The 27,981-nt window shown below is 47.2% G+C and overlaps 1 protein-coding gene across 1 annotated transcript in view; it reads right to left on the bottom strand.

Moving 5' to 3' along the window:
- RIMBP2 (RIMS binding protein 2) overlaps positions 1–7,709 on the bottom strand; it is a 113,168-nt gene extending 105,459 nt beyond the window's left edge. The window contains exon 1 of the mRNA XM_058531230.1: positions 7,600–7,709. The gene's annotated coding sequence lies outside the window, so the exon portion shown is untranslated. The remainder of the gene's footprint in view (positions 1–7,599) is intronic.
- Between the last annotated feature and the right edge of the window lie 20,272 nt (positions 7,710–27,981).

Here is a 27,981-nt window from a genome sequence, read left to right as displayed (position 1 = left end):
TTCTTTTTGTCCCTTAAACAGGCCAACCTTATTCCCACCCCAGGGCCTTTGCATGTACTGTTTCCAATGCGGCACATACCTAGCCACCTCCCACTCCACCCCCAATCTTTGCAGGTCTAGACCCTTCTCATCAACCATGTCACCTCCTCAGACAGGCCTTCCCAACCCACTTGAGGTACTGAAATCCTCCTCCCCACCTGCCCACCTCCATCCCCCTCACCGCTTTGCCATGAGTTATTTTCCACATTTATCACCATCTGAAATTATTCTACGAGCTGTTTACATTTTTCCTGTGGTTGATCTTCATTAGAGTGTAAGTTCCAGTTGGATAGGAGTTTTCTTTTGCAACTCAATTCTTTACCATCAGAGCCTGGAAGAGTCAGTGGTCCAGGAATGTGGTGGACTGAATGGAAAGGCGTAGAGATAGACGAGCTGATGGAAAGGTGGCCTGCGTTCCTGGGTGGATTATTTATGTTGGTCCTTCCAGATCCACTCTCCACCCTCATCCGTCTGCTCTGGGCCTCAGGAGGCCAACCTCCCAAACCATCCAGCTCCTAATTAGGTTTGGCCAGGGGGGACCACCCGCTGGAAATCGGGGGCATGGAGAAGAGTGCGGGCGGTGTCAGCTCCCTCCCCCTCACCCAGCCTGCAGGGTCGTCTGTGCAGAAGAGAACTCACCCCACAGGCCTGAGGCTGCCGTCCCTAAAAGGGCTGCTGGCAAGTGTCTGGGGCTTGGATTTCCGGAAGGTTCTCACCATTCCCTGACTGATAAGAGGGGCTCACTGTGTGCAGACTGTCTGCACAGACCATGTGGTTTATGCTGACCACCTGCTTCCTTCGCGGAGTTGGGAATTTGGGGGGTACAGACAGAGGTGCCCACGTGACAGCCTCCAATAGACACCCTGGGCGCTGGGTCTCTCCTGGGCTTCCCTGGGAGGTGGCACTTCACAGGTGCAGTCACACCTGCAGGAATCAAGCTCGTCCTGTGTGCCCCCCAGGAGGGCTCTGGAAGCCTGTCCCTGGTCTCCACCCCAGCGCTGTTCCCTTTGCTCTTGGCACCTTGGATCCTTGCTCTGTAATAAATGGTAGCCGTGAGCGTGACTGTGTGCTGCGTCCTGCTAGTCCTTCTCGCGCCTCTTCGAACCTGGGGGTGGTCTCGGGGACCCCGACACGGTGTCCTTCTACTGCAGCCACAGCTCCGTCGGGAGGGCCTCTCCCACAGGCTCTCCCTGTGCCCCTGGTGGGGGGGCGTCACAGCGCCCTGGCTGCTGCTGCCCCAGGCCCCCCCGGCCCCGCCCACACCCAAAACTCTGAAACTCCCCTCCATCACCCAGTTTGAAGGTGTCATCTATTTTCTACTGGGCCTCCGGGGATAAAATCATAAAAAAAAAATCTTCCCACAGCAGAGAAGCATGCTGAACAGCCCAAAGTCCACACGAGTCAGGTGTTTCTGAGAAACGCATTCAGACTCGTGCTTCACAGGGAGGCCAACTTGGGTGTCAGGCTCCGTATGCAGAACTCATTTATTTATGGACATTTATTTATGATCCGGTCCCTTATAAGAGCACAGAGCAGTCAGGAGTCACCCGCCAGGGGCTCTGGTCAAGAATGGACAATCCCCAACCTGCAGACAGGTCACAGCCTAACCGTGCATCTGGAAACCGACTGGCAGGCACGGACACTCTCCCACAGGGACGCCACAGGGTGGTTAGGGCAGAGGGAGAGGTCACGTCCGCCTGTCAGTCCTGTTTACCCTGCAGTGGAGCCAAGACGCTGAGCTTCGTAGAGGGAAATACTGCGTTCAACACGGTAACTTAACAGAAAGCAATAACATTGGGGGAAAAAACCAAGTTTCATTGGTCTTGAAGTCAATGCTTTAAAGGAGAGTAGAAGAGGATGAGGCTGAAAATGCAGAGGGCTTCTGGGCAGCTAGAAGGGTCTAGAATTTGATGGCATTTACTCTTTACTAGACCTCATCGCACACCAAGATTGTGGTTTTGCATTTATTTCTTCCACTTAAAATTTTCCGTCGTGTCCCCTTTATGCTCATCAGGATGATTACGGTCGTCTCTCTGGTTTGCACCAGTGGCAGGAAGGTCTGTTGGTAAGGAGGGAGGGGGGATGGACAAAGGGATTGGTGTTTTTGGAGATTGACGTGGGCTGAATGATGGGCCCAGAAGGATGTCCTCATCCTAATCCTAGAACCTGTGAACACGTGACCTTACACAGCAAAAGGGACTGGCAGGTGTGATGCAGTCAAGGATCTTGAGATGGGAGACTGTCCTGGATATCCAGGTGGGACCAGGGTACCGACAAATGTCCTTGTAAGAGGGAGACAGGAGAGTCTGAGTCAGAAGAGAGATTTCGAAAACCTTATTCTGCTGGCTTTGGAGATGGAGGAAGGGCCCACAAGCCAAGGAATGCAGGCGCCTCTAGAAGCTGGAAAAGGTAAGGACATGATTCTCTCCCAAAGCCTCCGGAAGGAACACAGCCCTGCCGACACTTAGATATTAGGACTTCTGACCTGGACGGTCTGATTCCAGTGTCTCCACAGTTAAGACAGGAGAAGGAAAAAAAGGAGTGTTGGAAACCTTAGGTTAAAATTGGTCTTAGAAATCTCAAAGACCAACCTGTTACATGAAAAAATATCTTTTTTGTGATAATCTCCTCTCTTTCCCAAGAAATGAGGACTCGGTACTGCTGCTGGCCGCGGGGCTTCCGCCGCCCTGTCGGCCCCCTTAACTCGGCCCACACCTGTGGAAACGGCCCTTGGTCACGCTGCCCACTGCTTTTTGGGGTGTGCCGTCTTTTTCCTGCTGGGACCAGGTTGAGACCCTAAGTGACACAGTTCTCCAACGACAGGTGAGCAGAAATCTCTGGGGGACGACAAGCCTTCATGAACACGGGGCTTCGTAAGAAAGGCTTTGGCTGTTCCTCCAGCTGCGGCGAGGATGATTCTCAGTGCTGGATGGCCACCCTGTTGTGGAGCTCACAAGATCCACGGCCCCGCCGGACGGCGCTGGAGGGGGCGGGAGCCTGTGTCCTCGTCAGTCTCCAGCAGCTGCCTCTGCCCTGGGCTCTGGATTTCTTGTCTCGTGAGAACAACGACGCCCCTGGTGTTTCCATCACCAAGCTTGGGTCCCTGCTACATCAGCTGGAAAGATCCCAGCTGATAAACCCGGAGATGGGCGTTCTCTCTGCTCCTGCCTGGACACAGGGCTGATGCCTCCAGACAGAAACCCTCTCGATATCAGCTCAAACGGGCCGCTTGCAAGGCTGGCACCTCAGGGCCTTTGCTTCACTGCCCAGCTGGCCCATCCAACCCTCACGGTGCCAGGGCCTCGGTGGAGAGGCCCATTGGCTCACACGTGCCCTGGTCCCCGGCTGCCTGCTGTCGGAGCTCAAAGCTGGTCACTCGCAGAACAGAGAGCGCTCCTGTAAAGCCAACCCACGTCCCTGTCAGTTACACTGGGACTAGAACGTTCTCCTGGGAACCAAGCCAGGTATTCTCCTTCTAACGAAGAGAGAAGCCTCAGAATAGCAAACAGGAATCGGAGAGATTTTCACTAAGACACATAAACTACCCCCCACCCAAAAGAAGAAAAAGAAAGTTCCTCGATGTTCAAAATCAGGGGCCCAGACAGTTTCTCCTTTGTCCTGATTAAATGGAAAGATAAGAATAGTCCGCTCTCACAAAACTTTGTTTTTTTGTTTTTTGTTTTTGTGTTTCTTTGTGAGGAAGATCAGCCCTGAGCTAACATCCATGCCAATCCTCCTGTTTTTGCTGAGGAAGACCGGCCCTAAGCTAACATCTATTGCCAATCCTCCTCCTTTTTTTCCCTTTTTCTCCCCAAGGCCCCAGTAGATAGTTGTATGTCATAGTTGCATGTCCTTCTAGTTGCTGTATGTGGGACGTGGCCTCAGCATGGCCGGACAAGCTGTGTGTCGGTGCGCGCCCGGGATCTGAACCCAGGGCCACCAGTAGCAGAGCACACACACTTAACCGCTGAGCCATGGGGCCGGCCCCCAAAACTTTGTTTTTTGACTAAGGAAAAATAGATGATATTCAGGTAAGTCCACTGGGCAAAGGCCCTCACCTTCCAACCAGAGGGGCTTAGCACCAGAAATCCCAAATGTCCAGGGGTCACACCTATAAACGCCCATAATTTTCTCACAGTAAGATAAAGAAGAGGGACCAACAGCTACTGAGCTGTGTGATCATCGTTCACACCAGCGACTCGTAACTGGACCCAGAATTCTGGCCAACAGGCAAGAGGAGCTCACAGGTCATGGGTTCAAGGTCATGAATTTAATGACCTACATAGTACCTGGCTCCAAACTAGGGTGCCACCAGGTCTTGTAGCTGCCCAAGACCCCCTCATCGCACAGACACTGCAACACGTTAATAACCGGGGCACCAGATCCAGCCACTTGACTCACGTTTATGTTGAAATACAGATCTTGGTGGCAGCAACAGTGCTCTGAGTGGAAACACAGCCTAAAACATTTGGCAGCAGTTACCCAAGGAGAAAGTACCCTTGAACCTCTGATCTGCCACGGGAACAGCTTCCCCACGGGGTGAGTTTGATGAACCCAGGTGAATAAGAAATTTAAATTATTTTCCTGAAATCCGTAGAAAGTTGGGTTTGCAGGCTTACAGGGCGTTGAACACAGTCATTGACCTGTGTCCTGAGTTCCCAGCTCATCTGTTTCTTTCCACAGGGCCACCTGCCCGAGGGAACTCAATCTAATACTCCTGAGTGTCCAATACCAGACTTTGCACTTCAGAGGCAATCATTTCTGGGCAGGCATCAGGGAAGACACTGACTTTGCATCTCCTTGCATCCATAATGCAGGGCTCTGATCATTAATTTTGCTTTCTTAATCAGGGCTACTAAAAAGCAGATTGCACATCCAAGCCAGAATCAGATGGGGAATCGGGAATTCCCAGACATCTTCCCGGGAATCAGGGGTTCCTTGTGTTTCTGCAGAGTCGCAGGGACAGATCCCAGTGGACCTGGTGCCGTGGGTGAAACTCCCCCCAGAGGCACTCAGCTGCCCGTTGGCCTCCAGTTCCCCTGAGACACAAAGACGCTTGGCCCCAAGCACCTCTGTTTATCCCGGTGACCCTCCCGCAGACGGCCCATCCGGGCACTCTAAAGAAACACTGTGCCCTGAAAAGCTGGCACGGGGCAGGACAGATCCGTGAGGCCCTGCCAGTCTCCCCACCTCCCCTCCAGAGCTCTGCTATTCCCGTCTGTGCCGTGAGTCACTGGCGCCCTCACACACCCCTGCAGAGCTGAGGGGAAGGCAAGCTCGTGGTCTGTGCCTCAAAGCCTTGCTTCAAAGGCCAAGGTGGGGAGGCAGCAGAGGAAGAAGGTTCAAATCTTAAGTGGAAGAATAATGTCGGATTTTGTGAGAATCCCATGGGAACAGGGATGGCCATTAGCATAGCCATAAACTAGGTCCAGGAAAGGAGCCCCGTGCCTTGGCGGTGATGCCCACGGGCTGTGGCTCTACCCAGCTGACTAGCCCTGCAATGCCGTGACTGTGCTCGGCTCTGTCTGGCTCTGCCCTCACAAAGCTGGAACTGTGATGTGAGTATAAGACAGAAGGCCATCCCGGGATCAACCCTCCCTACATCCAGCTCCCACCAGCCACACTGTCAGCCTGCATCGGATGCCTGAAAACCACCATGATTTTACATTTTGTTCCTGTTTAAAGAAAAATGCTCCTGGGCCGAGAAGGTCACTAAGCCTCATTATGCATCCACACCTCAGTGTGAGTGAGTTTATCAGACTCTTTTCCTGAGAGCAGGTTGGAAAGGAAAGAGGACAGAGAAAGGGGGGCCGACAGGAATATGGGGGAAAGGGCACTAAATGGAGAGTTGGGGATGAACTAAAAGCACATCTTTTAGAAAAATATTGTGGTCGAATACACATAACATAAAATTTACCATCTTAACCACTTTTAAATTTACAGTTCATTTGCACATTGTGCAACCATCATCACCTTTCATCTCCACAACTTTCCCCACTGAAACTGAAACCCCATTAAACACTAACTCCCCATCTCCCTCTCCCAGTCCCAGGAACCCACCATTCTGCTTTCTGTCTCTATGAGTTTGACTCCTCTAGGGACCTCCTGTGAGTGGAATCATGCAGTATTTGTCTTTTTGTGACTGGCTTATTTCACTTTCCATGATGTCCTCAAGGTTCATCTATGTTCTAGCATGAGTCTGAATTTCCTTCCTTTTCAAGGCTGAATAATATTCTATTGTATGGATGGACCACATTTTGTTTATCCCTTCATCTGTCGATAGACACCTGGGTTGCTTTCACCTTTTGGCTATTGGGAATAATGTTGCTATGAACATGGATGTGCAAATATCTCTTCCAGATCCTGCTTTAATTCTTTTGGGCATATACCCAGAAGTGGAGTTCATACAGTAGTACTATTGTTAATTTTTTAAGGAACTGTCATCCTGTTTTCCTTAGTGGCTGCACCATTTTACATTCCCACCGACAGTGCACAAGGCTGCCCATTTCTCCACATCCAGTGTCTCCACATATGACAGCAAAGGCCTCTGCTACCTTCGGGCTGGCATTCTTGTAGGAGGGGACAGACAAACACAGAAATGAAGACACGTGACAAAGTGATAAGAGATATAAGAAAATAACCAGTGGGTGAGGTCATACAGACAAAAGGAGCAGTGAGGGAGGGGCACAGACTGGGCAGCCATCTGTGGCTGGAAAGTCTCGCTGAGGAGGTGGCTCTCAGGCTGAGACATGAATGACAAGAAGCTGCCAGCTCTTTGAAGATGAGGCAGTAGAGGTCTAAGCAGAGGAAACTGTTGAGTGCTGAGACAAGCTTGGTGGTCAGAGTGGCTATATCTTCATGAGGCGCAGATGGAGTGGCAGGTACTAAGGTGGAGCAAGATGGCGGCCATGGGGACGAGTTTCACTTTCATCTATGGGAGGCACTGGAAGGTTTGCTCAGAGGAGCACCATGACCTGGTTTGTATTACAAGGTCACTCTGGCTACTGCTTGTCACCGGGGGATGCCAAGAAGGGAGACAGATAGGCCAATTAGGAGACTGTTCCAGCATCCGGGCAAGAGAAGTTGGCGGCCTGGAGGATGTGACAGCAGTGGAGACGGGGAGAAGAAGGTCTGGGGTCTGCTGGTGTTGATATGGCCTAGGGGTGAGTTAGATGTAGGAGGGAGGAAAGGAAGAGTCCAGGGTGGCTCCCAGCATCTCGGCTTGACCAGTTGGGTGGATGGCAGTGCCATTTACTGGGATGAGAAGAGCTGGGAGAGGAAATGGTGTGGGAGAGAGGACATCCAAAGTTTTGTTCTGGTCTTGTTGTGAAGGATGCAACCCTAGTGGACTTCCAAGTGGAGATGACTGGTAGACAGCGGACAAGAGAGTATTGAGTGCTTTGTGCAGCGGTCATATGAAGAAACGTAAGAGGCGTGACCCTGGGTCCCAGGCCACCCTCCACTGGTGGAGTTCAGTGATCCTCCTCTCTCTGCCTTCCCCTAGGCCCGTCCCTGCCACCCCCGTGTCCCGAGGGCCCACGAATGGAAGCGGTCAGTTACCTTGTCGCGATGCCCGGCCCTTGCGGGAAGGCCTGCATAATGGAGTCTCAGGCGATGCTCTCCCTGGGCAGCATCCTTCAGTTCACTCTCCTAGGACAAGAGGAAAGGGTACGGTGAGATGACGCACCAGCCTCAGGGGCACGTGGAGTATGGGTCAAGGGCTCTGACTTGACATTAGACCTGGGGTTGGGTATGCTTCTGCAATTCACAAGCCAGGGAATGTGGGCCTGGTGTCTTCTCTCTGCACCATAGGTTTCCTATTGGATAAAACGAGAGTAAGGACACTTCACAATGATGTTATAAGAATATAATAAAATAATACACTATGCACGTAGTGAAATGCCCGGCAGATGAACCACGTCTGATACGTGGCATGCATCCCTGCGTTACACGTTAGTATCCTAAAGAGGCAACAGAACTCCCCTCCACTGGAGTTGTTAAGTCAAACTTTGACCTGCCCCTTCCCTCACAAACACTCCAAGCACATTGCCATATAAACAATACAGAAAATGTGAAAAGGTTTGCCCTGCTCAAAAACGAGATAAAAATCTGTAAGGACTATGAATGGCTGGGACACGTGTGGTCAGTGGAACACCTGAGACCTGCCAGATTCTGAGTCCAGAATTTAGGGTCCCTTTTTTTTTAGGATATGTGGGACTTAAAGTGCCCCACATGACACTAGAGACCTGAGCAAATGTCACCACCTGACTGAGGCTAAGGTCAGGCTCCCCAACCCCAAAGAGAGCTGAAAACAATTGGTGACTTCTGCCCGGAGCTCTAGTCTATATAGGGTGGTGCCTAGAGAGGCAGCATGTGCAGACCTGGCTCAGTGTCTGTGCTGGGTTTCTCCCTAATATCAGTGGTTCAGGAACTCTGAGCTGCCAATAACAGAACATAACTCACGCCTGGGAGCATCCAGGGTGTGGGATAGTTACTCCAAAGAGGTAAGAGGGGGGTGGGGGTGAGCACAGAGAGAGAGAAACTGGGGCTAAAATCTTCCCATCAAAGATGAGTCTGAAAATGGAAATTCCAAACACATAAAGAAAACTCATGCTACTAAAGAGATCCAACAAAATCGATAATCAGATGAATTCACCCCAGAGGAAATGAAGATAATCAAGCAACCTGAAAACGACTTCAACAAGGAAGTTGAGGATCCTCACGAGGATAAACGAAGGCATGACGTCCACTCAAGGGAACAGGAAGGAAGCACCAGGGACAGTTCACAGCCGGCAGTGGAAGGCGCTGCCCCTCCTCAGCAGGTCTGAGGCTCCTCGCCTGCCTGTATCTACAAGTTTGCTCTCTCTTCGCCTCCCAGATGAGCTCCCATGTGTGAACCCACGTCCTGGATTGATGGGCAAATCTCCTCAGTAATACTTTGAGGGCTCTGATTTTATGCTCTGTTCACACGCACAATAGGACCTGGGCAGGGAATTGTGGGGTTTCAGACACCTTCCTCAAGGAGGAAGGCCCCTTCTGGCTACTTTCAGGTTCCGCATTTCAGTCAACCTCCCTTCCCCCTGGTCGCGGCCACCACGAGCTCCCCCAGTCCCTTGTAACCTCACAGTTCCACAGGCGTGAAACTCAAGGAGGTAACCTCTGCGTACTCACCACGCTGCTCTGTTCTGGAAACAGTGATTCCCCAGACTAGAGGAAAGTGCTTGATAACGTGGCGAACACCTTCCCTCTTCTGGGATGTCCCCCATAGTCTATGTTCATCATTGTCTTTCTTAAGTAAAGTAAATTACAACGTAGTCCCCTGCTGGCTCCTTGGGAGAACTGTAGACATTGTGGGGCATGCCTCAAGTGTGACAATCGATTGGGATCTTCAGGGGATGGGAGTACTCATCAAAGCACCTGACCCCTGACCTTGAAGGCTTTAGATGCCCCAAGGTCAACTAAGGCAGCAATATATCAGAGAATTACAGGAGAAGTTTTAAATAGGGGTAGGATATGGGTTCTGAGGTCCAACTGCCTAGATGCAAACTCTAGCTCTTCACTTGTGAGCCGTGTGGCCTCAGATGCATCGCCTGGTATCTCTACACTCTCTAGATCTAAGGATGTAATAGCTCCCACTCAACCAGATGTTGTGAAGATTAAATGAGGTAATTCCTGTAGAGCTCCAAGCACACTCCACTGCACACAATCACAGCTCAGACGGGTGGTCCCCTTCCCTGCTGAAAGCACCACCACCAATGCCCTCATCTTCTACCTTCTGCCGTCACCGACCACTCAGCTCAGGTCGTCACCCCTCTTTGAGTCTCCCTTAGAGGAGTGGATTGTAAGACAGGATCATCAGGCAGAGAAACAGGGCTGGCTCAGTCATCCAATTTTCTGGTGGTTGTAGAAAAGTTACATTCATCTATTTTATTTATATTCCATCTCAGTGAGTCAAAGTCAGCTGCTTAACCTGATGAGATCAACCTTCTCAAGGAAAACAGCTCAAGATCTAAATCTAGTCCAGGAAAAACCGATCCACGGCGTCACTGTGCAAAGGGAGAGGAACGCCGCCATCTCTTCCCAACGCAGTCTCCCCAAATCGGTCTGAGCATGATTTGGTGCTTCGGGGTACCACTTACTATAGTGGTCCCCCCACTGCAAGAGCCAGTCACAGAAAGAGCTGCTGAAAGGCAAAATCATCCCCAAACGAACAATCCCCGGCCCCGTGCTTCCAGTCACAAAGTACCTGAGCAGAGTGTCAGAGCCCTTCACAATGATGCTGAAACCACTCGTCGACAAGACGTCCATCCAGGAAAGGCCCAGAGAAAAGAGTGAAGATGCCAGTCTGAACCTGCACAGACTATGTGATTTATCCGCCAAATTATGAGCATCTCGCTTCCTCCATACGTGTTGCTCACCCCTGAGGAAAGCCCAGAGGTGGGTATGGGACGGGGATACCTGAGGTTTCGTCCACAGGGCTGCAGGTACAGCACAGTGGTCCTCCCCGCCCTCATAGTCACAGGGCAGGGAAGCTGCTCTGACATGCATGTATCTGCAGTGCTTAGGGGAAATTTCAGAAAATGGATACTGCTCACGCTTCAGATCCTATTAAGATGCTGAAAAGCAAGCAGACTTACCCTGGAAGCTCTCATCATTGACACAGTGCAGGACCAGAGCTGCCCACCCAGGGAAGCTGTCACCGCTCCAATTAAATCCAGCCTTTCTGAATTAATCAGCACCACCAAAGAAATGCCAGCAAGCAAAATACAGATCACCCTATGTATTGGTCGCATGCTTGAGACCAGAAGTCCCTCAAAAGATGTGGGCTTGTAGTCGCAACACGACAAAACGAGACTCTCCCAACAGGCGCGGGTGGCACTGCTATGACAATTCACAGGAGAAGGAGGAGGGGGAGGATGGGGTGGATTTGAGATAATCTGACACTCCTGTCTGAACAACGAGGTTTTCACAGCCTGGGGTATGGCGGCCAGCCACGTCGGGGCCTCCGATCACAGGTGGACTCGCATGGTTCCATGCTGCAGTGTAATTTATGCCCCTGTTGGCTGCCCCTTTTGTGGGGGTTGACACTGTTGACTACTGACCACATCTGAGTGCCTGGGAATGGAGTTTGACAACACACACCCACAGCCTGGAGACGGGGAGTGGTGACTCATGCATCGCCAGGACTGTGATAAGGAAGAACTCTCTGAACGCTAGCTGCGTGAAACCGCCCTCCAGCCCAGTCTTCTTGACCTGACACAGTGACTGCAAAGAGAGAAGCAGCAGCTTCTGTACATCTGTGCACGTCTTCAGAAATGTAACAGCTTTCCTGTCCAAGAGAGAATTCTCAAGCTTTGCAGCGGGAACGGTTTGAGTCTTGGATCCTTTAAGTTTAAAGCCATGCAAAGTAAGAGGGTTTAGGATTTACCAAACAGTCAAGCATAATGAGACAGGCTTATGAATCAAAACGCACAGTTTGTTGACTTGAATTGTCTGCAACCACAGATAGGAAGCGATGAGATCTCTATAGGTGACACACTTCACAGCTGAACATGCAGAGGTCAGGACCAGCTCCAGGCAGGCTGAGGGGAGAGTTCTGGGATCTGACGTGGGGACTACTGGGACCGGGTACCCTGAAACCTCCCTCAAAGGGCAGCTCCAGAAAGGGCCAGTTAAGGAGATTTAATCCATTCATATCCACTAACATTAAATCAGGATAACCTTGTTTGATTTTCTATCTCCTGTTTAGCAAAATTGTGGGCAGAAGTATATTCCAATGAGGACAAGGGAGGAAAGAGCTGAGGCAGGAGTTGAGAATTCAAACGCCCCAGGGAACAGCAGCAAATATGAAGGGGCAGATGGGGCGGGGCCTAGAACATTCTAGAGTGATGGGGAATGCAGCAATTGGTGAGGCTCATGCCCATCTAAAGAGCAGCTGCAGTCTGGCTCCAAACTCTTGGTGCCACGTAGGAATGAGAACCCAGCCTCACCGGCTCTTCTGGGCTTTTAGGAGCTGGGACTCTGGGTTCCCATCTCAAATATCCCTGTTTTTAAATGTTGGCTATTAATTCAAATAAAAATACACACCACGTACTCCTTCCTATAATAAACACGACTGAAGGTTGAATTGGCTTCAAAATGGGGCACTTTGTAATAGAAGTCAGACCTGATGAAAGTCCAAGTTTTGGTGGGGTGAGGTGGGGGTGCAGGAAACCACAAGGCCATGTAATTCCCAGGGGGGAAGGGAGAAAAAGGGGGAGATGTGGGGTTACCACAGATAAATTTGTCCACTTGCACCTAATTCTGCCTTGGCTACCTACTATGAACTGAACTGTGCCCCCCCCCCAATTCATATGTTGAAGCCCTGACACCCCAGTATGACTGTATTTGGAGACAGGGCTTTTAGGGAAGTAATTAAAGTTAAATGAGGTCCTCAGTATGGGGCCCTGATGCAATAGGATGGGTGTCCTCATAAGAGGAAGAGACACCAGAGAGCTCTCTCCACTCCCGCACAGAGGCCACGTGAAGACACAGCGAAAAGGTGACCACCTACAAGCCAGGAAGAGAGGACTCCCCAGACACCAAACCACCAGCACGTTGACTTCCAGCCTCCAGAAGTGCGAAAAAATAAGTTTCTGTTGTTTAGGCCATCCAGTCTGTGGTATTTCGTTATGGCAGCCTGAGCTGACTAATACACTTTCTCTGCCTCAAACGTTGAGATTTACGGAGCTTCTCCTCTGAGCCAGCAGCTGATCTGAGCTCTTTGCTTTCTTCTTCTTTTTAAAATCTCTTCGAGTTCCCACAACAACCCTATGGGGTGGACACTATTATGCCCACTTAGTGCATAAGGAAACTAAAGCACCAAGACTTCAGGAACCTGAGCCATCAGCCTCCACGCAGCAGGTGGCGGGATGGGAGCCTGGGCGGGCGGCTCACGAGCGTGGGACCACTCTGCTCTCTGCGCTCCCAAGGGCCTCTCATTCTCTTCCTGAATTGCAAGGCCCAGCAGCTTTCCTGGTCCTGAGAGCTGCTAAGAGGCTCAGAAATGCCCCCAGTTGGGAGGGGTGGGGGTTCTGGAAGGCCTGGGGCAGTGTTCCTCAGGCTGGGGACTGCAGATACAGGATTGGGTGGCCTATGAAAATATTTTATCGGTATTTTTTTATTTCCATGAAATCTGAAAAGAATAAATAGAAGCATATTCTGTACTGCCTTATCACGCAGTACTGCATGTCAATGTTGCATTTGTGTTGTGTATTATTGCACCGGCTCGAACAACTACCATCTGCACTGCCCTGAGATAACGAAAAGACAACAAGGGCTAATATACACGGTGCTTCTGTGCAGAAGGGAAGCCAAATGACTTCACGTGCGCTTAAGAACCAAACATTTTCCAGGAGTTTGAAAGAGATCAGCGGTAGAAATGTTGACTCAACTGTCAAATGACACTGTCTTGACTTACTTATTATTCAGTAAATAATTTACTTACTATTACATTTATTATTAAGTAAAATAATATCATCTGACACATTAAATGACAGTAACTTTGAATTTTGAACTTTGTTGGCCTCATGCATTTGTTTCCCTCTAATCTGTTCATTCATTTTGGCTTAATGGTTTAGAAACACTGTAAAAATTTTATAAACCAGTTTTATCACTGGGCACATGTAATTACGTTATGAATTATAAATATACAACCATATTGTGTTCAAATATAACATAGATTATGTAGTTATAATATGCAAGTCTAGTATAATCATATTATATAAGAATGATGTAATTATCATCAATTACAATAAGATATAAAAATAATTTAAGTCAGTGCTGGGATGTGCTTGATAATATTTTTCTTTCCGAAAAGGCTTCATAAGTGATTCTAGCTAAAGGCAGGGGCAGGGAGGATGGAGTAAACGGAGGAGAGGAAGGAAGAGAAGAAGACAGCGGAGTGTGTGGGAGCCTGGGGTGAGAGAGCAGGAAGGGGAGGGAGAAGGAGACAGAGGTGGAAGGAGTGCTTTGCCCCTGTCTAGGGTCCTGACCGTTGCTGAGCCCCACTCCTGCCACTGGTGGTCAAGGCCCAGGAGAGCTGGCTAAGTCATCATATGAGGTGGAGAAATCACTGAGACTGGAGAACCTGAGTTTGAGGCTTAAACCTAACATTTGCAAGTGTGATTTGGGGCAAACTGTTTAATCCTTCTGAGCGTTCTTGGCCATTTAAATGAGATATGCATACAAATGCACTTTGCAAAAGGCAAAGGGCAATTTGAATGTGAAAGATTGCTTTGTGAATAAAGAAACTGCTAGGAAGCAACTGTTTTTGGTTCCCTGTAACGCTTTGGTGTTCGGGGAAGTGAGAGACAAATCCAAACCTCTCAGTTCTCTTCTATATTCAGAAAAATCTATAAATGGGCACTTGCTTTAACTATAACAGAAACACGCTATTCCCCAGCTGTTTGATATTCAGGCATAGTATGTATGCCAATAATTATGGAGAAGTACATTGTGCTATTTAAAAGCTATTTTTCTAACACAGGTTAGAGACAAGCTCAAGGGGAAAAATATCACAGACTAGGCAGGTTCTAATGCAAGCTCATGACCTAGAGACACATTTGCATTTTAAATAAGGCTTCTCTCGATGATTGTATTTCATCAACTTCCATGTACCTACAATGTATGCTCTGTCCTACTGTTGGAAAACCAGCACAGTTAAATTTATGTTTGGTTCCCATTGGTCACTATCATCAGAATATAGGCTGCCCCGAAGACAGCTCTTCTGCACCGAAAACAGTGGGGTTGAACGCATGAGAATTATTCTGCATGAGATTGACAAAGGTTGAGAGCAAGGGGAGAGGCAGAGAGAACAGTGAAGACGCCACCTGGCTGAGGATGCAGAAAAGTTGGAACCCTTGTACGTTGCTAGTGGGGATGAAAAATGGTGCAGCTGCTCTGAAAACAGTTTGATGGTTCCTCAAAAAAGTTAAATAGAATTACCCTGTGAACCAGTAATTCCACTCCTAGATGTATACCCAAAAGATTTGAAAGTATGTGTTCAAATACTTGTACATGAATGTTTACAGCAGCACTATTCACAATGGCCAAAAGGTGGAAACAACAGTTTGGGCCATCAGCTGGTGAATGGATAAGCAAACAAAAATGTGGTCTATCCAGATGTGGAATATTATTCAGCCATAAAAAGGAATGAAGCACTGATACCTGCTACAACGTGGATGAACCTTGAAAACATGCTCAGTGAAAGAAGCCAGACACAAAATCTCACATACTGCATATATTTGATGTGAAATAGCAAAAATAGGTAAATCCATAGAAACAGAAAGCACATTGGTGGTTGCCAGCGGCTGGCGGAGAAGAGAATGGGAGTGACCGCTGACGGGGACAAGGTTTCCCTTTGGGCAAAGAAAATGTTTTGGAACAAGACAGAGGGGGTGGTTGTACGACACTGTGAATGTACCACATGCCACTGAATTGTTCACTGTAAAGTGGTTGATCTATGTTATATGAATTTTACCTCAATTAAAAAATAAAGGGTGCTGCCCAACCCTCCATCAACAGAGCCTGAAGTGCTGTGAGGGAAGAGATAAAGTATTTTCCGACAGTGTGTCTCTGTAAGCGTCTCCTGTTGAAAGTGTCTCCCCTCACCGTGGGCCACTTTGGACAACTGGTCCCCGGACGCAAACATCCACTGCATCGGGTCCTCAATTGGTAAGCAGCAGTCTTTTCCAATCTTTTCCCTTCTCGGGGAAAAGCTGACACTTGTTAGATTTATCTCCAATATGGCTCCTGCTGAAGGAACTTTCCGGGTAATTTTTTCTCTATGTGATTTTGGCATAACCTGCTGACTTTAGAACTGAATTCCCTCATAAAATGTGACTCTAACACACACTTGTTCACCATATGTAATGCGTAATAATTTATCAATTATATTCCACGTACTCCCAAAAAAGCATTCAAGGATGCCTGTAACAAAAATATTTATGCAATGAGGAAGTCAAAAATAATGATAAAAAAAAGGGGAACAATATGTAGACAAATTTACACCAGGAAATCATATAGAAAGAATTTTTACCCACTGACTGAACATCACATTTAAGCAGTGAGCTTGCCTGCTGCTAATGCGAAAGGAAAACTTATCAATTTTAACTTTGTTAATGTAAGGGGTGAGCCTCCTAGGATCCTTCTACAAATGACACCGCAATGAAAAGTATTTAAGTGCCTTTTTAAAAAAGCATTTGCTATTTCAAGAGATGATTTATCAGTACTGTTGCAAAATGGCACTGCTCCCTAAAAACCATCAGTGTTCCGCTCTCTCCTTCCAACCTAGGGGCTTTCCTTCACCGAATTTCACACTCTTGATCACGGCAACTTTGAGTTATATGAGCGTATGAAAGTGGGGGTTCTGCAAACTGGCCCCACGAGGCAGAGTCAGGCTGTAAACCTGGACGAATTGAGTAGCTGCTGACTCAGTAAGTTTCTTTCCCAAACACCGATCACTTCGCTTGGTTACTGACTGAATTTGCCTTATGACTCAGAGACTTCCAGGTGTTAGAAAGTACATATTTTAGTTGAGGTCCTAAATCTGTCTTTCGTTCATATCATGGCATATATAATGCCGTAGAAAACAGACCAAACTCCTTTTCTACATGGATGTTCTCAGATATTTTTAAGTTCACTTTTTAGATTGAAGTAAAACACACATACATAAAAGTGCACATGTCATAGGTGTACAACTCTGTTCATTTTTACAAAGTGTACACAATGGCATAGTCATTACCCAGATCAAGAAACAGAACATTTCCAGTAGCCCTCAAATTTCTCTCCTGCCTCCTCCCAAGCAAGACTGTCCCAAAATGTAACCACTGTTCTGATTTCTAGCACCATAAATTTGCTTTGCCTGTTTGTTAACTCCATGCAAATGGAATAAAAATATCTTTTTAATGTCTGGACAATTTTCCCAACATTTTATCCGTGATTCATCCATGAGTGTGAAACAGCAGTGTGTCCTCCTTCATTGCTGTGTAGTATTCTCTTGTACGAATATGCCAAAATTTATTTATTCATATTCAACTATTGTTGAATATTAGGGTTGATTCCAGTTTGGGCCGTTAAAAATAACGCTGCAAAGAACATTCTTGAACATGTCTCTTGGTGGACGTGTGTGTATATTCAGATTAGTATTTATCTAGAGATGGAACTGCTGGAGCATGGGATAGGCATGTGTTCAGCTTTTCTAAAAACTGCCAGTTTTGAAGAGTGGGAAGTGTGTGTGTGTCCCCAGAGCCCCATGTCCTCGCCAACGTTTGGTACCAACAGTTCTCTTCCATGCTAGCTGCTCTGTGGAACACAGGGGTGCCCTGCAGCTGTGGGAAGACAGCCGCATTCACCCAAGTCACAGAGTCCTTGTTCTGGAAGTCAAGGGGCAGTGATTTCAGAGGTTCAGACGGAGCTTCCCTTGCACGCAGGTTTCAACCCCAGATGCCTCCAGGAGCCTAGGAGCTACAGAAGCAAGTAACACAACCTGAGCTGCAGACCACAGGCAGTGGTTAGGACTGGGGCAAAGAGAAGAGTGTCCGCCCCTATGAGGGAAGCATCCATCACTCAGCTCTAGCTCATCGTTGACACTAAACGTAGGCTAGCATCGCCACAGCTTCTATTTCCGAAGGGACACCAGAATCAATATTTTTATGTAAAACTTCCCCATTTTAAGATGCTGACAACTCAGGAAACCCTGTCTGACCTGGTTGAGGGTTATTGGCTGCCATTTTGCAACCTCTACTCAATGATTTTTGTCCAAACTCACGTTCACATCTTTGTTGACCTGCTCTCAGGCAGGCTCCCTTCGGCGGGGGACTCCACAATGAACAGCGGCTGTTCAGCTTCTAAATGGGACTGTGTCATTTTTGCACCTTCTGTAGGCGGAGTGGTCTCTACATCGAAGGTTAGGTGCTCTTGTTTTGATTCTCCAAACATCACATCTCAAAATCACTTTAAATCGAGTTATTTTTGAACGAGTAGGTGAAGCCCCTCTTCTTCTCTTAGATGAACCCTATCCCGCGGCTGCAGGGGTCTGCTTGAATTCTCCGTTGCTAGCGGCATACCCATTGTGAAGACGGGAAGGCAGATAGAACTCAGGGCAATCCAAGGTCTTGGGGAATGTGGGCACAGTGCAGAAGTGGAAGTACAGACTGTATGGTCTAAAAACTTGTGCTCCTTTAACATACAAGCCCAGCCATGTCCGCAGGGCCTGGGCCTCCTGGGCTCTGACTCAGGGTAAAGGCTGGGGGTGAGTTGGCAAAACCACCCTTGTAGTCACTTGGCAAAGCTTTTCCCAAACCAAGCATGTTTCTCTGATAATTTTAGGTGGTGCATGGATCTGGCATTTTAAACAATTGACTCATACCTGAGAAAGTCACTCCCCTCCTCGACCCCTTGAAGTCCTTCTGCAGAGTGTCTCAGCAGGGTGCTGAGCTCCTGGCCCATCTCCTCATCTACACATAGAGAGCAGCTTCAGGCTCTGAGCCCAGTCAGGGCACCACACATAGAATTTCAATGACCTTTTTTCTATTTTCTATTTTCCAGTTAGATTAAATATACGATAAGTGATACGGGTTTTTGTTTTGTAATAGTGATACAAAGGTTCTTTTAAAAATTACATCTAGTTTGTAAATGAAATGACTAGAACATATTAATTAATAGTGCTTCTTGGTGAGAGCTGGTGGCGATGATGGTGAGGATGCAGCACAAACCGTGGAGCTGGGACATGTTGGTTTAGTGGGAAAAGCACTGGATCCCCGTTGAGTCCTGACTCTGAAATAGGGTGGCTGGACACTGTAGGCAAATTGCTTCAGGTTTCTGTGCGGCAGTTCTCTCCTCCGTCTGAGGGGGTTGGGGCCATCCGCTACATCTATCACAGATGGCTATTGGGAAACCTAAGTGCTTTGGCGAAATAAAGAGCTTCAGTAATGACAATAAACATAGTTTTTTATATTTTTTGTATTTTGTATTTTTTATATTATTTATAGATTTTGATCTAGGCACCAGACACTGATCTATGCAACATTACATAGACCAATTCATTGACTCCTTGCAACAAGTCCTTAAATGGGCCACAATTTTTACCCCATTTTGCAAATGGGGAAACTGAGGCATGGAGCAATTATGTGACAGAGCCAGGGGTGTGTATGAGAATGAGAGAGATAGACAGACTGGCTTGTCCAGCTTGTGGAGCTGGGGGGAGGTTCTCACCCACAGATATATTATTTTGGGTCAAAAACCATCATCCCCTGGTTATTGCCGTCTGCAAGGCAGATGAGCCCAGAACAGGTTGACACTTTTAATCCCTATACTTAACAATAATTGACTCAATTTATCCCCAAATAGAAGCTCATGAAGGAAAACCCAGCTCTTGCTTGATTTTATGAATCGTCCTCTGGGAGTGGTTCCCAAAAGGGCTTGAGAATCCTTTTGTAGCATCAAAAAAATTCATCTCACTCCAATTACATGATAGTGTCTGGACTTTTATTTATTTGGGGCACTTATGGATTGGCTAACTATCACAATAAACTATCCCCAAGTCTACCCCTGAATCTGGAGCCCTAACACAAAAATTTATCTGGGTCTACACTGTCCAATATGGTAACCATCAGCCACATCCAGCTGTTTAATTTTAAATTTAAGTTCGTTTAAATCAAATAAAATCCCACTACATAGAGCTTAATTCCCCTCCTCTTGAGGTAGGCTGGACTTAGTGACTTGTTTCCAGAGACTAGAATGTGGGAGGAGGAGAACTTTGTAGTTATATATAGTAACTCTGTAATGGAAAACCTGGCAGACACCACCCTAACCACGAAATCAAAGTCAACAGCACCAGTGAGAAATCATGCTGGTGTCATGTGCCCCTTGGTGAGATGTGACGAGAGGGGCACTTCATCTCTGTGGTATTTTTCCAAAAACCTGTAACCCAAGTCTAATCATGAGAAAACAGACAATCTTAAATTGGGGATATTCTATCATCTACCTGGTTAGAACTACTCAAAAGTGTCAAGGTTACAATATATAAGGAGAGACTGGGAAACTATAAGAAATCCAGGCAGACTAAGGAGGCAGGATAACTAGATGAAATGTGATGTCCTGGAACAGAACAGTGATGCCACCAAAGCATTTTATGTCCCTGCTCTAGTTAGACACAATGTCAACTGAAGTTGTATATTTGCAAATGCTGGGACTGGTCCAGGGGAAGATTCTCTGAGCAGACAGGAGACCACGATTTGTCTTACTGGCTCTGCCTCAAAACTTTTACCTTCTGCCTCTGTGGCTGACATTCATATGAGTGGAACATGTCCTCCATGAATCCCCTGGCAGTGTAGGACGTAGGGCGCAGGGCTGGGAAGAAGGCAGCTCTATCATACCCACGGTCTCAGGTTAGTGAAGATTCAGAAAAGGCAGGTTGGGACTCGACCATGGAGGCCCCCAGCTCTCCCACTGGCTAGCTGTGCTGCTGTCAGCACATCACTTAACCTCTCTCTGTCTCACTTCCTTCGCCTCTGGAAGTGAGCATCATGACTCATGGTCCTTGGGAAGACTGAAATTACCAGCCTACGTGAAAGATCCTGGTACAGATCAGAAAGAGAATAAATGTAAGTTTCTGTTCTCCCCGTGCAGAATTCTCAACCCAGGCTGTGCACACATGGTGAGCTCACATTGCAAAAGAAAATCTTTTTCTATCATAAATTCATTAGCCCCGGGGAACAGAGCAACACATCCTGATTTCTTCTGATGGGAGGAAATGAGATTGCCTGGCTGTCTAGCACGGAGTAGTCATTACAGGATCTCTGTTAGTGCTTAGAACCAGGTCCAGATCGTTTTTAAAATTTCCCCTTTCGCTCAGGCTGGACTCAAGCCTTGCTAGTCACGAGCGTGCTCGCTCTTGCTCTATCCCTCTCCAGATGGAGTTGTCAACAAATTTGCTGTTTCCATTCTCATTCATGCAGCATCACTAGACTCCAAAAGCAAAATGCATGGCTGTAGAACCCTTCAATGTGAAAAAAAAAAGAAGATTTTATAAATTTCTCACAGTGTTGTTTGCAGGAGATTATTCAAAGTGGCAGCATAAGACTGGATTTGTCATGTGGCCCCAGGGCATCTAAATAGTTATCAACATTTAAAACTAGGAATTTAATATAAAAATGAGGATTTACACTCTCTGGTGAAACATCAGAAGATTTGGCAGCTCTGGGTCTGCATTTCCATGTGGTCACAATTAGCTGAAACATCCATGCTTATTTTTCTTTGGTCCTAACTGTTCCTACAGATTTCTGGGCTCCTTTGGGAAACTGCAGCTCAGGGCGGTGAGATGACTTAACTAAGGTCACACAGTGGATCCACCTCAGAGCCCAGGTCTCTATCTGAGCCTTCAACCTCTTCCTCCCACATCCTGCACCCGTCCCGCCCACACATAGGACTGACCCCACACTTACATTAGTGTGCACTGTTGTGAACAGCACCCGTCTCTGTGCCCCCCTGCACGCCAGAGTCTGCACACTTCAGCTTTTGAACGTCTGAGCTATGATAAGCAAGCGTGTTTTCTAAGCAGCAAAGTAGATTTTACAGGCTTCGCATCAATAGAGTGAGTCTTGAGCATTACGGATCTGCTGCAGGGCCAGCTGGGCGGCAGAGAACCCAGCAGTGTCTGTTTCCCAGCTGACTTCCTGTGCCCTCCTGGCTGGGCCCTTGAACCACGGGCAGTGCCAACCGTGGCTTCTCCCTCCCACTCTTCTCATGTCACGTTGCCAGGGGGTCATGTGGGGGTCACCACTGTGCAGTTCTAGTCCCAAGGGAGGTGGGAGGAAGGAGGAGGGAGGGAGCTGGGCAGGGAGGGGGATAAAACTCTGGGGCACGCCTGTGGCTCTGCAGACCCTCTGGGGCTGGTGGTTAATTATCTTCTGTGACTTTCTAGACCAGGCGACAGCAGACTGTGGCTCACAAGACAAATCCAGCCTGCCTCCTGTTTTTGTGGATAAAGTTTTAGTGGAGCACAGCCATGCTGATTTATTTACAAAAATCCCTATCACTGTATGATTTGTATATTATTTGTTTCCTTCTTTGTTTCTCTACATAGCATTCACTGACGCTGCGTCACCTGACACTGTTTCATAGGACATAGCACCAGTGAATGCTATACAGAGAAGTAAAGAAGGAAACAGAGATTTCTAGAAAACAAGGCCAGGGAATGTGTCTCTGAGAAGGTGACATCTAAGCAGGGACCTACATGAAGTGAGGGAGCGAGCTACATGGACATCTCGTGGAAGGAATTCCAGGCAGAGGGCACAGCGAGCGCAAATGTCCCAGGATGGAGCAGAGGGGGGAGGACAGCATAGTGAAGGCGCAGTAGGAGGGGCAGCCGGGTGTAGGCCACGGAGGAGTTGGGGCTTTATTCAAAGGCTGACGGGAAGCAGCGAAGGGCTGAAAGCAGGGAGGGGAAGATCTAGCACAGATCTTAAAAGGATGCCCTTGACGACGAGGATCAACAGGGGAGAATGGGTTTTGGGGGATGATGGAGGGACTGGGCAGACCCACTTGGGGGCTAGTGCAGTTGGCCAAGAGGAGGGCGGGTTGACCAAAGGATGATGAAGGAGGAAGAGGACTGGGGCCAGAGGACCCTCCAGAGGACCCCAGCGCACGCACATTTTCCGTGAAGCAGAATCTCCAGTCTAAGATTTCTCCGCTAACCTTCAAACCAACTCCATCAATTCCCTAAGGCTTTTCCAACCCGACATGAATTTTTATCACAGAGTATCTGTTTAATCCTTTGCTTTTGAAAACACACATAATCCTGCTGCAGAAAAAGAAAACAGTGAATTGATTTTGAGAAAAGAGGGTGGTGGGTGAGGAAGAGTTCCTGAACTCGACAGTTTCAGGGAATTATTAAAGGAATAATACCGTTCTTATCAAAAAGGATTCGTTCTGCATGACAACGACACTCCGACCCCCACAGTCGGAGGCAGGAGAGCGCCATGAGACAGCAGCCCCAACGCGATGCGCGCCTCCAACGGCTTCCTGTGACTCAGAACATAATCTGACTTGACAAAAGCTGTTTGATCTCAGAGACAATGAGTTTCATCCAATGAGACCCCGGGTTTCCAATGGGATTTTTAACACTGTGAAAGGGAAAAATAGACATTCTGTTGAAAGTAGGAGCAAAACTGATTTACAAGGATGCTTTAAAAAAATGAAAAATCATGCTCCGCATTGCCATTATTTGTCATTAATCCATTAAAACAACATTCCCATGGATCTGGTGACTTGGTTTTTGGGCCTTGATCCATCATAAATCCGCGGGAGAGTATTCGACCAGTGGGTGCACCACTTCTTCCTATAAAAAATGGGGTGACACAATTTGCCCTTTCCACCTCTCAGGGTTTTGGTGACGAAATGAGAATACATGGGCTGGTTGTCTTCCTACAGTCTCTGGAGCCCATGGTCATTCTTCAGTACTCTGCTCTACAGAAGGCTAGAAGACTGAAAACTACAGTCCCGGCCACTGGAGACACTGGCAGGAGATGGAAGATGGGAGCAGAGGAAGAGGGCTCTCTGCCCCCAGTCTCCGTGTTCCTTCTGCAACAGCAGCAGCAATGAGCAGCTCCAGCTCCAGCATACTTATACATTGCCACATGTGCAACATTCCCTTGAAAATCTGAGCACTGGCTCCATGGCATCACTCTGGTGGTCCCAGCATAGTAGCACCCCATTTTCTAGGGGGCCAGATGCTGAGACAGTCCCTCCTCCATACTGCTAGGTCCCATGATCCCCCTACCTTTCTTTCGTCCACAGTCCCAGGAGTGGTGGCTGCTCCCTGCAGTACTAACCTGTAAGTTCCGTCAGCTCTCCCTTTTGGTTCTTCTAGATTTGCAACAGTGTATCATCAATATCCTGAATTAAATCGCCTGTGTTTGACACCTGGAGACACCTGTTGGCCTAGGGCATCAGCAGGAAAACCCAGCTCAGCACTCGGCCTGGCCAGGGGGCATGGCTGGAGAGCTGCTTCTCTGCTATATTACTTTCCTACAGTGGCCTTAATAAAATACCACAAATTAGGTGGTTTAAAACAACAGAAATTTATTCTCTCGCAGTTCTGGAAGCCACACGTCCAAAATCAAGGTGCCGGCAGGGTCCTGCTCCCTCTGAAGTTTCTAGGGGAGAGTCCTTCCTTGCCTCTTCTGGTTCAGAGGCTCCCAGCAGTCCTGGGCTGGGAGCTGAGTCACTCCAATCTCTGCCTCATCGTCACGTGGCATTTTCCCCTGTGTGTCTCTGATCTCTTCTTGTAAGGACACCAGTGACTGGATTAGGGCCACCCTAATGTAGCTTGACCTCATCTTAACTCAAGCAAAGACCCTATTTCCAAATAAGGTCATAATCACAGGTTCTGGTGGACATGAATTTTTGAGGGACACCACTCAAGCCAGTGCACCTGACTAGGAGACACCAGGTAGCCCGGCCAGGGAAGGTCCTTCCCCCTGACAGGTGTACCAGCAGCACTGCCCCAGGGGACCAGGTAAACTGCAAACCAAAATAACCTGGCAAAGGCTCTGACAAACCAAATTGTCCTTGGAAGCAGCCCACAGAAGCAGACCAGGAACTCCCTGTAAACCTAGACAGAGAAACCGGCTGCTAAACCAACTCCTGTGTTTGAAATCAGAGTGGTTTCAGGCCCGGAATGATACGAGTATGTGAAACCATTCTGAAAGTTACAAAATATGACATACACACAAAGGGTTGTCACTATTGATTTAGATAAGTTCCGAATGTTTGTAAACAAAGAAATTAGTGATTTCTTTGAAGACCTGTAAGCCAGAGAGCAAAGGCATTAAAATCTATATAACATTTTCCTTTTGAAAATAATAAATTTCACTATAAAGAAAAAAGAAATCTAGAAAACCATAGAAAAGAAAGGAAAAACCAGCTGTATTTCCAGCACTCAGAGACATCACTCTTAACATTAAGTTGTACTTACTGTCAGACTTTCTTCTCTCTAGATGTCTAAATATTAATACTCTTTTTTTTTTTTTTTTACAAAATTAAGATCATATTGTATGCACTGTTTTAAAACTTAAAATACTAGAAGTATTTCCTTAGGTCATAAACTATTCTCCTAAAATAAACGTTTAATACCTGTGACCTATGTCAGGTTTGCTCTGCCTGCTGTGTCCTCAGTATGGACGGGTGACAGCAGAGAGAGCAGTGGTCTGGCCCAGAAAGGACCCCCGATCTCTGAGTCGTGACATCGCGCAGTGACCTAACAGTGACCAAACTGTCATCCAGTCCTTGGGCTCCTAGAGGCATATTTGTCTCAGGAACCACTGGGAAGCATGTTGGTAGGACAAGATTCTTGGGACTAAATTGTATCTATTTAGCATTGTCTTGCAACTGTTTCATTTACAATTAAAAAAAAAACAAGTCTACTAACTAGGTAGTCAAAGGCAAAACCTTCTCTTAAAGAGTCTCTAGCACCTGGCACAGTGGTGAGCGCAGCAGACGCCCGTGTGTATCCGAATCGCACACATCCTTGCTGTCTGGTGCAGTGGCTGCTAGTGACCGGTGCATACAGGGCTCTTGGAAAGCGGCTAGTCCCAACTGAGATGTGCACAAAGTGTAAAGTACACACCAGATTTTTAGGACTTAATAGAAAAAAGAATGTAAAATAAAGTATTAACTATTTTATATTGATTTCATATAGAAGTGATAATATTTAAGATATATTGGGTTAAATAAGATATTATTCAAATTAATTTCACCTGTTTCCTTCTCATCACTTCCTGTAATGTGGCTACTAGATAATTTAAGACTTTATTTGTGGCTCACATTCGAGGCTCCCCTTGTGTGTCTATTAGACAGTGCTCCTCTAGACCCTAGCTAGGAAACGTGACAGAGGAACAAACCCAATTCAGAACAACCATAAAATATCGCATCAATGGGAGAAAGGGGACCATTTTGCAGCCCCTCTGAAAAAGGCTTCGTTTAAGCTAATAGGCCCCCAGTCTCTGTATCAGCAAAGGAAGCCATCTTATCACCAGTGCAGGCAGGCGAGAATTTGGATTTTTTTTTTTATACAGGAGTTAAAAATATTATATTTTGTGCCATCATCCTCCTTTTATCATAGTTTATGATATTGTGAAAAAACAAAAAGCCGCAGGATTTAGGATTTATCAAAAGGGACTTAGTTCCATTCTTAGCACAGTGTCTTGGCAGGAAAAAAAATTAACAAAGCTTGTGTCAAGAAATCAATAAGAAGCACATAGGAAATAAGGCTTTACCATGACACATTCTCCTCCTGGAATAGAGTCTCGTCCCCTTCGAGGACATCACTGAGACTTATAGAATTCACGCCTTGTTTCCTTCTGTCAACTTTCTTTCTTCAACTGAAGATTTAAAAACATTATCATGTTTTGATTCTGCCCCAGAGGCAACCTCCTTTTTGGGCGAAACTAAGCTCACTGTGCCTACAATAAAGCTGAGAACCTGGCAGCCCACCAGCTGGATACAGCCCGTGGACACCAGGCCACCTGGTGTATTTTTATTTGTTTGTTTTTTAACTAGAGTTATTTGCCAATACTTCAGTATCAAAACAATTCGTGTAAAATATCTTGAATTTCAGTCTTCTCCTGAAAAATTGGAAGTGCTGGCAACCGTGGTTGGTTTGCCCTGAAAATGCACTGGCTGGAGTAAGGAGGCTGGCCCGTAAGATGGGATACCTGCCCTTCAATTAGTCACAATCCCCACCCTTCCCTATAGTCTCCCTGACACGGAAGATGACGAGAGGGGCAGTTTTCACTAACCATTGTACTTGTGCTGTTACATTTCTCACCTTATGAGAGCATTTCCCTCTGCACACACTTCCACAGAGACTGCGAGGATGAAATGTTTCTCGTGTGTGTGTATCCTCTACTATATTCTTTGAATGAAGATGCTTCTGTCTGTCTTCCTCTTACACAGCAAAACTCGGGACGCTTAAGGCTCTTTATAGTGAAGACACTAAAAAACATTTTTAAGCTCATGTATATTCATATGTAAAGAATTCTCCAAGCCTTGAGTTTCTTTACTGTTACTTAGGATAGTTGATTTCCGGGCCAAATAATGGGAAAAATTCTCCTGGCCACAGTCGTGTGGATTGTGCATAAATACCCACCCCTGATCTGTTAGTATAAGCTTCGGTTGTGACATAGAGACCAAAGGCAGACTGTTTTCTCACCATCGTATTTTATAACTCTGTTAGTGGACTTAGTATAAAGTTAACCGAAGGTCTACATTTCACGCTAACACTGGCTGTAGAAATCTCTCTCCAACAGTTTCCATCTGGAGTCCTTGTGACATAATAAAACCCAACAGAAGCAATCCTAGCCTGGCAACAAGGTACGGAGATTACACGGCTTCCTGCTGCGACAGCGAGATGAAATGCCTGATTTACTCTCTTAGGTCAACCCTGAAATGGGGAGGATTCAAGACGTGGCTGCCTCTTTAGCTGTTCCAGGCCAGCTCTCAGAAACTCTCTCCTGATGCCAGGGGATCTTTGGGAAGAGCCTGATCACACAAAACCCCCCAAGCTGCTTCTGCTCTCAAGCATTCTTTTGTTTTTCTTCTCAGCGATGATAGACTAGAGAAACTCAGCATATTTAAGAAATACCCATTTAAGTTTCTAAACACGACGTTTCTACCAAGAAAGACATAATCCCTCTCTTAGATCTCCTTCCTCCTACTGAAGAAGTCTTTATGCTGCTGTTGATGATGCACAGACCTTCATGTACGGGGCTAAGGATAATCCCATCTTCAGTAGCCACCTTTAGCAGGATAACTTGCCCTGGTCATCCTCCAGTGACTGGCCACTACCCAAAACCATCCAAGACTGAAAACCACTCTCATTCAAAGCATGAAGAGAAGGAA

The sequence above is a fragment of the Diceros bicornis genome, chromosome 35 (genome assembly GCF_020826845.1).
Source record: "Diceros bicornis minor isolate mBicDic1 chromosome 35, mDicBic1.mat.cur, whole genome shotgun sequence".
Taxonomy (NCBI): domain Eukaryota; kingdom Metazoa; phylum Chordata; class Mammalia; order Perissodactyla; family Rhinocerotidae; genus Diceros; species Diceros bicornis.
Note: the sequence above shows the minus strand (reverse complement) of the source record. Positions and strands in the feature narration are given on the sequence as shown.